This window comes from Neophocaena asiaeorientalis, unplaced genomic scaffold (genome assembly GCF_003031525.2).
Source record: "Neophocaena asiaeorientalis asiaeorientalis breed wild unplaced genomic scaffold, Neophocaena_asiaeorientalis_V1.1 scaffold1189, whole genome shotgun sequence".
Lineage (NCBI taxonomy): Eukaryota > Metazoa > Chordata > Mammalia > Artiodactyla > Phocoenidae > Neophocaena > Neophocaena asiaeorientalis.
Window position 1 is genome coordinate 425,841 of NW_020175540.1, and position 10,159 is coordinate 435,999.

At 44.5% G+C, this 10,159-nt stretch overlaps 1 long non-coding RNA gene across 1 annotated transcript in view; it reads left to right on the forward strand.

The window, feature by feature from the left end:
- The window catches only part of LOC112390425 (uncharacterized), a 65,282-nt gene extending 63,632 nt beyond the window's left edge, over positions 1-1,650 (forward strand). Inside the window, exon 4 of the long non-coding RNA XR_003001275.1 lies at positions 1,546-1,650. This is a non-coding gene — a long non-coding RNA (uncharacterized LOC112390425). The remainder of the gene's footprint in view (positions 1-1,545) is intronic.
- The last annotated feature ends 8,509 nt before the right edge of the window (positions 1,651-10,159 follow it).

Sequence of the window (10,159 nt, forward strand, 5' to 3'; positions counted from 1 at the left end):
CCTGCCGATGCAGGGGACATGGGTTCGTGCCCCGGTCTTGGGGGGTCCCGCATGCCACGGAGCGGCTGGGCCCTTGGGCAATGGCCGCTGAGCCTGTGTGTCCAGAGCCTGTGCTCTGCAGCGGGAGAGGCCACAACGATGATTACTGTAGCTTTGTAGTATAGTCTGAAGTCAGGGAGTCTGATTCCTCCAGCTCCACTTTTTTCCCTCAAGACTGCTTTGACTATTCGAGGTCTTTTGTGTCTCCATACAGATTTTAAGATTTTTTGTTTAGAACTGCTTTTGCTGCTTCCCATAGGTTTTGGGTCATTGTGTTTTCATTGTCATTTGTCTCTATGTATATTTTGATTTCTTCTTTGATTTCTTCAGTGATCTCTTGGTTATTTAGTAACACACTGTTTAGCCTCCATGTATTTGTGTTTGTTACAGTTTTTTTCCTGTAATTGATTTTTGCCAGTTGTACCCTTTAGCTTTATAAAGTAACCTTGCTGTCTTGGCTCGAATTCCACCTTGTCGATTATTAAAATCATGACTTCTGCTTTAAAAAACTTGTTGTATACCCTTGCCAATGTTTTCATCTTTAAAATAAACTTTATTTTTAAGATTGGTTCTAGATTCACAGAAAAATTGTACTGAGATTTACAGAAAAATTGTACAAAATTGAAGGTTGTACTGAGAGTTTTCATATACTCCACACCTAGTTTCCTCTATTGTTAACATCTTACGTTAGTATAATGCTTTAAATGTGAAGAGAGTGAGAGGAAGCAAATAACACAAATTGATAATGTAGGAAGTGGAGAAACAAGAATACACATAAAACATTTAAAAAATAAACCAGTAAAATAAGCAAATCTCAAGCGAGCTTAATTTTTTCACAAAGTGAGAAAGTAGGAATAAACCATGAGAAGGAATGAAAGAAACACTACTTATACAGTATAGGCTTTAAAAAAAAAAAGTAGTAACTCTGCAGCAGGGATAGACAGGAGGGAGTGCTCTAGGAGTCCCTGGTAATTTACAAAGCCTGTTGTTTGAACCTCATCATTACCTGACACATCTAGGGGTTTTTTTGTTTGTTTCTTTTGTTTGTTTGTTTTGGTTTGGTTTTCTTGGCCATACCGTGGCTTGCGGGACCTTAGTTCCCTGACCAGGGATCAAACCCAGGCCCCTGCAGTGAAAGTGCCAAATCCTAAACACTGGACCACCGGGGAATTCTCCATGCCGTAACATTTTATTCAGTTAAAAGTGTCAACGGCCCTCTTTTTAAGTACTTATTGTTGCTTTGATTTCAGCTAGTCCACAAAGTAGAAAATATAACCCACCTGGTCTGAAGATGAGACACTAAAACCACACATTTTAATTCCTCAGTTTATTCCTCATGGTTTAAATAGAGAGCCCTCTAGGGGGCAGCAGTGGAATGACAGGAGCTGCTGTTTGGATATTGTGGAGAAGAGGGAGAGACAAAATGGTGACCTCTAGACCAGAGCTTCTAGGTAAAAGAGAAGACTTGGCATTAGAACTCTTGATCCTTTCTCTTACTGTTTACAGATGGCCACCATGTCACACACTGCAGTGGAAACCATTCACAGAGGATCCAACGTGAGCGCCCACCTGGAGTTGTGCAGCAGTGCAGCCCCACAAGAGTACAGATGGAGTGAGGGGTAAGAAGTGATCAAAATCAGATCAAAGGAATGCGACCAAGATTCCCAAAGGTGTTTTTTCTTTTTTGCGGTACGCGGGCCTCTCACCGCTGTGGCCCCTCCCGTCGCGGAGCACAGGCTCCGGACACGCAGGCCCAGCGGCCATGGCCCACGGGCCCAGCCGCTCCGTGGCATGTGGAATCCTCCCGGACCGGGGCACGAACCCGTGTCCCCTGCATCGGCAGGCGGACCCTCAACCACTGCGCCACCAGGGAAGCCCCCCAAAGGTATTTTGAGCCTGGTGTAAAAAGAAGGGAGAGAGAGGATTGATGGGAAAATTAGGGGGGTGTAGTCCAAATGGGAATCACCATTAACAAAGATTTAGAGGCAATAGTAAGCCTCTTACATGCAGTGATTCCTCGGCAGATTGTCCAAGTAAAAGAAGACTCGTTGCACAAGACTCTCCTGGTAGATTAGGGTGGAATTTTTTTTATTGAAGTATAGTTGATTTATAATGTTGTGTTAATTTCCACTGTACAGCAAAGTGCTTCAGTTATACATATATATATTCTTTTTTTAATATATTCTTTTTCATTATGGTTTATAATAGGATACTGAATATAGTTCTCTGTGGTATACAGTGGGACCTTGTTGTTTATTATGGTGGAATGATTTGAAGACTGGAGTGAGTCCTTGGCCCACCCACATTCAGTCTTTTTTTTAAAAATTTTATTATTTATTTATTATTTTTGGCTGCATTGGGTCTTCGTTGCTGTGTGCGGGCTTTCTCTAGTTGTGGTGAGCAGGGGCTACTCTTCGTTGTGGTGTGTGGTCTTCTCATCGCGGGGGCTTCTCTTATTACTGAGCACGGGTTCTAGAGCACAGGCTCAGTAGTTGTGGCTCACGGGCTCTAGAACACAGGCTCAGTAGTTGTGGTGCACGGGCTTAGTTCCTCCAACATGTGGGATCTTCCCGAACCAGGGCTGGAATCCGTGTCACCTGCATTGGCAGGCAGATTCTTAACCACTATGCCACCAGGGAAGTCCCCCACATTCAGTCTTGATAGTTTAATTTGGATGTCAGTGACCCCTTTTTCAGTTGTCTGCTTAATTGCTTCCCATAAGTGTCCCACTGTTACTCTAGCTTAAACAATTTTTCTTCTCTCTAGCCCAATCATGCTAATATCATAACCTCAGACTCAGTCTTTTAATCTCCCTCATTCACTCCTCTTCTGAAACTCAGTCAGTCTTCAGGTTGTTTCAGTCTGTACCTCACAAAGTTTCTCCAGAAAAACTTTGAAGTGGCCAATGCAAAAATCCTGAGAGTTTATGATTTCTTGAGACTATCTTTTATTACCCATCTGAGAAGGCAAGTTCTAAGCTAAAACTCCACCTCTTGCTTGGTGAGGTAGTGAGTGGGTTGCTGAAACGTTGGCGGCAGGAGGTGATTTTTAATGGATCATACGTGTCTGTTTCTGCCTTATTAACTGTATTATGTCAACCTTATTTAAATTTCCTCAAATATTTGTGGAAAGCTGTGGGGCGTAGATAAACTGAATGTGTAAGGTGTTTCAAGGATTCAGACTCTGTCATGTCCTTGCCATCCCACAGCCCTTACCCCAGGCCAGGGCAGGCTCCCACATTGAGATGACACCAATAATTTCCAGGTTGGGCCTTTGGTCTCTACATTTTAAGAGTTATCTTTTTATACACTGTTTTGCTCATATGCTCTTAATCCTAGCTTTGATTCTTCCTCTCAACTGGCCCTTGATCTTGTTAGATTTGGTTATATGTTATGCTTTTTTTTTTTTTTTAACCCTTTTAAGCACATGGGCCTGGTGGAAACAGCAGTGAATCTACAATGTCCCTTTTTGTTGTGTTCTTGGAGAAAAATGGGAGCTTCCACATGGTACGTGGGTTCCAGGAGTGCTAGTCCAGCTGCACCCACTTAGGGATTCAGGCTGCTGACCTTTGCATTTGATCCTCCTATTCTGTGTTCTGAGGGATGCCCCATTACAGGTTACCTGGCCCAGGTTGGCAGAAACACACTGACTAGTGCATATCAAGATGTACATGGAGGCAACATGGCTGAGCTAGGGCCCTCTAAGGATACGGGGAAATCAGAAGACTTAGAGGCTGAGAGACCAGAGGTTAGACAGTAAAAGGGATAGAAAGACCAGAAATGTGTATAAACGCAGAGGGAATGGAGTCCTGGGGGTCCTGGCCTTTGGATTATGTGGCTCGTTCATAGCGGGTATTTGAATGCTTGTCGACACGGAATGAATCTTGGAACTCTGAGGTACTATGGAACGTTTTGCAACCATGTAGGAACTATGGAACTATGGCCCCAGAGGGGCCACTGCTACTCATGGCCAGGTTCGGGAGTGGAGGTGGGGACCGGCAAAAGAAATACAACTCAGTTGTTCTGCCTGCCGAACACTAACGTGCACATCCTACCAACACTTTAAACTCCTTGTATCTAAAACTGAGCACCTCACCTTTGTTCCCAAACTGGCTTCTTCTCCTGACGTTACTGTTGCTGACAGTTGCTCCGGTTCATCAGCTTGTATCCTTTTCTCCCCCTTCTCTTCCATATCTAAAGTCTCAAGATTTTGAGGATATTTTCTAGGCAAGAGTAAGTTTTATTTTGCTGCCTTCCACCTAGCAATACATACTGGACTCACTTTTATAAAATGTTAGCGTTTCTATGTCAGTACAACAGTACCCATTCCTGTGTGCTCCTGTATGTTGCAGAAGCTTAGACCTCTGTTCTAGCTTTCTCATTCTTGCACTCAGGCATGCTGCAGTGATTTTCCTCCATCACCAGACTTCTGATTTCTCTCTTCCACTCCTGTCACCCTCATGCAGGACTTTAGCCACCTCTCTCCTTGGGCAGGCACGAATAATCTGGGCTGTTCTCTTTGCCCTTTGATCTACTTTATTAAAGATTTCTCAGTTGTTGTGGAACATTCTCCAGCGATCCTATAGTGTCTATGGTGATCTCTCTTGATTTCAACTCTATTTCCAGATATTGTTCTCTGGTTGCTGTTGTTGGTTGTTTTCTCCGCCCCCCCCCCGCCATATGTACCACATTTCTTCCCAGCAAAATTGTAACTCTCCAAAAGCAGAACCAACACTTTTGTTTAACAGATTATATTCCTACTCTACTTCATACTGATTGCTAGAGAATTCTGGAGAGCTGCCCTGCAACATGTACTGAATAAATGCTAAGTAACTTGACTTAATAGGACAGATGGGACCTCTCTGTCTTATTTCTTAAAGCTGCATGTGAATCTGTAATTAGCTCAACATAAAAAGAGTTTAACATTGAAAATAAAAACGCAAGCCTCAAGATTTTGACACAATCATCCGTCACACTTCCTCTCCTCCATTCACAAATTGCTGTAAAGATTCTTTGCTACAATAACGTACGAATGCTTGTTGAATTTGAAGCATCTTTGTTTACATCGTTCCAGCCAGATGGCTTAGGCTTTTAAAATCCTAAACAACTGTTGGGCTGTTTCCTTTCTCTGGGGTCTGAGTGAAGGGGGATGTGGAGGGTAGAGGTTGTACCTTGAAGACAGGATGCAGCCCCGGGAAGCACCTCATGGTGGCCTCAGCGGTGACCTCAGCCAGCAGATGGGTGTTCGGCAGATGACGTTGGAGCTGGTGCAGTTGGAAATCTGAATTTTGGACCCAGGGCTTTGCCAGGAGCCAGGCAAGTGGAGGATCTGAGGGCAGGAACAGTCATGGGGTGTGGGAGCTGGGGCTGGGAGGCTGGATCTGGGAAAAAGAGAAATTAGGTATTCATGGACCTCTCATCATACGTAAGACACCATGTGCAGCCCATCTGTAACCAGCAGAATGAAAATACAGGCCCTTTTGGACACTCTCGTTTTATTCACAGGCAGTCAAAGTGTTCCAGAGTTCTTCCGCCAGCTCTGAGGTTTCCACAGCTTGCCTGTTTCTCTTGGCTTTATGAGTACCGGGAGGCTCCCCCATCTAGTACTGCTTGGTAGCCAGCAGGTGGCGCTCAAAGCTCAAAGTAGGCTAAAGACCCTTCCTGGATTTGCTAGTTATCTTATGAAGATAGAGAACAAATAACCAAGAAGAGGTCGGTTCCATTCCTACTCGTCCCCCACTCCATCTCCTTCCCTTTCCCCAACCCCCATTGCTAGGTACAGAGGGTCAGTCCGTGTAAATATAACCAGGCCATTGAGTTGGAATCTTGGAGTACAAATACTTTTGAGCTGATGAAAAAATTGCTACTATGTAAATAGGTTAGGCTGAGGCAAGCCTTGCCCCAGTGTCAGGACTGCTGACCCCAGAGCCCATCCCAAGGCTGCAGGGGGATGAAGAGGGTGCCTTTAGGGTGGCCTCCAGTGTCCAAGGCCAGAATACACCCAGAGAGGGTGCTCTACTAAAGCCCCATTGAGCCCTAAATGCCTGTGCCCCTGTAGCCAGCACTCTCCTTCTGTCCATTCTAAGTGCTGCCAGCCACCCTGGGTGGGCAAGCAGGATAGAGGGTGGACTCAGAGGGGTGGGGGGGGGAGGAGGGAAAGAGGAAGGGTGCAGCCAGGAGCAGGACTGTTTGGAGGGCAGGGCCAGCAGCTGGGTTATAAATGAACCCTGTTAGGGCAGTGACCACAGCCCGGGTGAGAAGCTCCCAGTGACACCTGGCATCCCTCCCTTCCTCTCACGTTCTGCCCAGAGTTTGCCAGGCCCTTTGCTCCCTAGAGAGCCTAGACTCAGAGGGGCCTTTCCCTGTGTGTGGGCTGCAACCTACAACCTACAGATGCCTGCCCAGAGAGCTGGGGAGCAGAGTTAAGGGGCCGGCTGGAGATCATCCAGATGCACGGAGAGAAAGACATCTTTTCCTTCCTTGCCTTACTCGTTTACTATTCACTGAGTACCGGGACTCCCGTGGTGGCCCAGCGGTTAAGACTTCGTACTCCCAAGGCAGGGGGCCTGGGTTTGATCTCTGGTCAGGGAACTAGATCCCACATGCATGCCGCAACTAAAGGTCCTGCACAGGGCAATGAAGATCCCGTATGCTGCAACTCAGGCTCAGCGCAGCCAAATAAATATATTTTTTTAATTTACTGAGTACCAATCACATGCCTGGCCCTTCTCTAAGCCTTACATGATGGAGGTGGAGGAATGGGGAGGGAGCAAAAAAAGTGAATTAAGACATGCCTTCTGAACTGTCACGTGTGGGGAAAAGTCAACCTCAGGTACTGACATAGGAGGGCTCGAGGTATGGGATACTCAGGTTGCTTCTGTTTGTCACATCCGGGGAGTGTTGCACATGGAGGAGACCCACAACCTGGTTCTGTTCCCAGGGACGGAGGGAACAGCAAGTACAAAGAGAAAGAAATGTGAGAATGTTTGCTGGAGGGTGGGAGGTGGGGATGGGATGATACAGGGCAAATAATTCCAGGATGGTTAAGTGCCCTACTCAAGCGATTCACTCCTCACGGATGAGGCACAATGTCCGTCGGTCTCGGAGGAATTGTTTCTTAACTGAGAAGAAAGCAGCTCAAGTCCAGATAATGGTGGAAATTCAGGCATCAGGAGTGTGTGTGTCTATGGCCCAAGGTCAGGGTGAGCAGGATAGATTGGGTAGAGAGGTCTTTGCCCTTTTTCTTGCCTTTATTATTCCTCCCCAGTCACAAATGCCTCTCTTCAGCTCCCTAGTTAAGGGTGGATCTGCCTCTGAAGAGACCAGCATTGTACACTTGGATGACGCGTCTCTGATCAGCGATGTCCAATGGCTTCCTCCCTCCTTCTCAGATCCTGGCTCTGGAGCAGCGCCATATTTCTCTGGCTCCCAGCCTCCGCTTCTTGGCTTTGCTCTGAGTGCCGTCCCCAGAGAGCTGTGTTTCTACCACTGTTACCAGGAGATCATGCCTACCAGAGCCAAGCTGGGTGCCCAGAGCACCAGCATCTATTCTGGGGCCACAGCTGGAATTGGACCACCATGGCCAGTGTCATGAGTATCTTGGCTTGGTTCTTTGACATAGGTTCTAACAGTTTAGGTCAGGAGGTCAGATCCTGGATGGAAGAAGGAGTGTCTGAATGTTTCCCACCAGCCTGGACTAATTCTCACCCTCATGGAAGCACTGGTGCTTCAGAATGGTCCAGCTTTATCTCTAAGCAGCGTGCTTCCCCAGTGAGTGCTGCGAATTTTGAGTGACCCTCCGCCTCCTCCTCTGAATTGCCAAGAGGAAGTGGATCGAAGTATAGCCAGGGAACCCAAGTGCACTGATCCAGGTGTGCTATAGCCATTGCGCCAATTCCCCCAGGCGTTGCCTTTAGCAGTCCCTGATGCTAGCGTAAGCGAAGCCTGCCCAGTGCCAGGGAAGCACTGAGGGGCTGAGCACTGCCCAGGGAGCTCCACTCCCAGCCTGAAGGGAAAACCCTAAGGATACACTGGGACTGGCAAAGGGAAAAGGGTGGAGGGATATCTGTGCAGAGTTAACAACTAAGCAAACAAGCTTATGCACTGTATTTAATATTTTCAACACCATCAGAATCACTTTTTATTTCTACTGAAAGAGGAAGCTGAATCTTAAATTGTTCATCTTAAACCTTCAAGACAAACTGGGCTGTTATGAGATTTGAAAACAAACAAAGCCCCATTAAGAAAAGCTGAATAAGCTTACTGTCGGGTGTTTTTACATTAATTGATACACATCTTTAAATGTCATTAATCTGAAACAACTAACAGAGGCTCCTTAATGTCCATGAAGAAAAGAGTAAACTATTACTTTTTTAATATTATTCTGATATTAGAAAAAGTATTCTCTTCCTAAAAGAAAATAAATGCTTTTCATACTGAGGAACTGAGAAATATATTTGCTTTGAAATTAATTTTTTTCCTTTAATATGTAATCTTGCCAGGAAGCAAGATACAAGTTTTGCAACATTCTTAAAAGAAACACTTATAATTTTAGATCGTATTCCTCCTTAGGTTAAAAGGTAGGAGGCTTGGGTTTTGTTTTTGTTTTTTTTTTAAACAAAGAATTGCTTTATTAACAGAAACACACAAACTATAAAGCACTAAAATTTAAATATCTAAGTTATAGCAAACAGGTGACAATTCAACATCCAGGGTCGACCAAATGCTTGTCAGAGCAACAGATAAGACTCCCAGGGTGGGACCTCCCTGGTGGTGCAGTGGTTAAGAATCCACCTGCCAGGGCTTCCCTGGTGGCGCAGTGGTTGGGAACTTTTTTGTTTTTTAAAGTACTAGTCAAGCCAAGAGACGGGACTAGATTCAAAAGTACAAGAGGAAAAAAGTCAAAGAAAGAGAATCGCAGACATGAGAGTTAGCAAAACAAAGACTGTAAAATAATGGATTCATGTGTTGAAGAAAATAGGTGAAATGATAAAAAATTTCACCAGAAAAAAAAAAAAAATTTTCACCAGAGAACTGTAATCAATAAAAATGAATCAAATGGCAACTCTAGAGCTGAATGATGCAACAGCTGAGATAACGATTTCAATTAGGTAGATTTATAGCAAATAAACCGAGCATAAAATTGGATTAATATGTAAAGCAATTATACTCCAATAAAGATGTTTTTAAAAATTGGATTAATAAACCAGAAAACAGGTCAATAGAAAATAACATAGTAGAGAAAGAAGGAAAAATAGAAAATAAAGAGCATAGGTATGTTGAACACAATTAGAACACATGTTCTAACATGTGGAATTCTAGAAGAAAAGAGAATTAGGCAAAAGCAATTTGAAGAGATAATGGCCAAAAATTTCTCAAAACTGAGTAAAGATATCAACCCAGAGATTCAAGAATCTCTGTGAACCCCAAGCCCCCACGCAGAATAAGTACAAAGAAAACTACTTCCAGGCTTATAATAGCAAAAGTGCTAAAACAAACAAAAAATAGAAAACTATAAATGCAGCCAGAGGGGGAAAAAAGATAACTAAAGGAACAATAGCTGAGGTGTCATCTCCATTTCCCAACAAAAATGAGGGAACCAGAAGACAACAGAATGCTATATTTTAAAAATTTATTTATTTATGTATTTATGGCTGTGTTGGGTCTTCGTTTCTGTGCGAGGGCTTTCTCCAGCTGTGGCAAGCAGGGGCCACTCTTCATCGCGGTGTGCTCTCACTGTCGTGGCCTTTCTTGCTGCGGAGCACAGGCTCCGGATGCGCAGGCTCAGTAATTGTGGCTCACGGGCCTAGTTGCTCCGCGGCATGTGGGATCTTCCCAGACCAAGGCTCGAACCCATGTTCCCTGCATTGGCAGGCAGACTCTCAACCACTGCGCCACCAGGGAAGCCCCCCAGAATGATATTTTTAAAGTGCTAGGAGAAAATAACTTTCAAAATATTCTTCAAAAATACAAAGTAAAGATATTTTTAGACAAACAAAAAACAGAATTCATCACTGTCATATCTGCTCAAAAACAAATACTAAAAGGAGTTTTTTAAGCAGTAAGGAATGGTTACAAATAGGAACACAAAAATATAAGAAGAGTACACACACACACACACA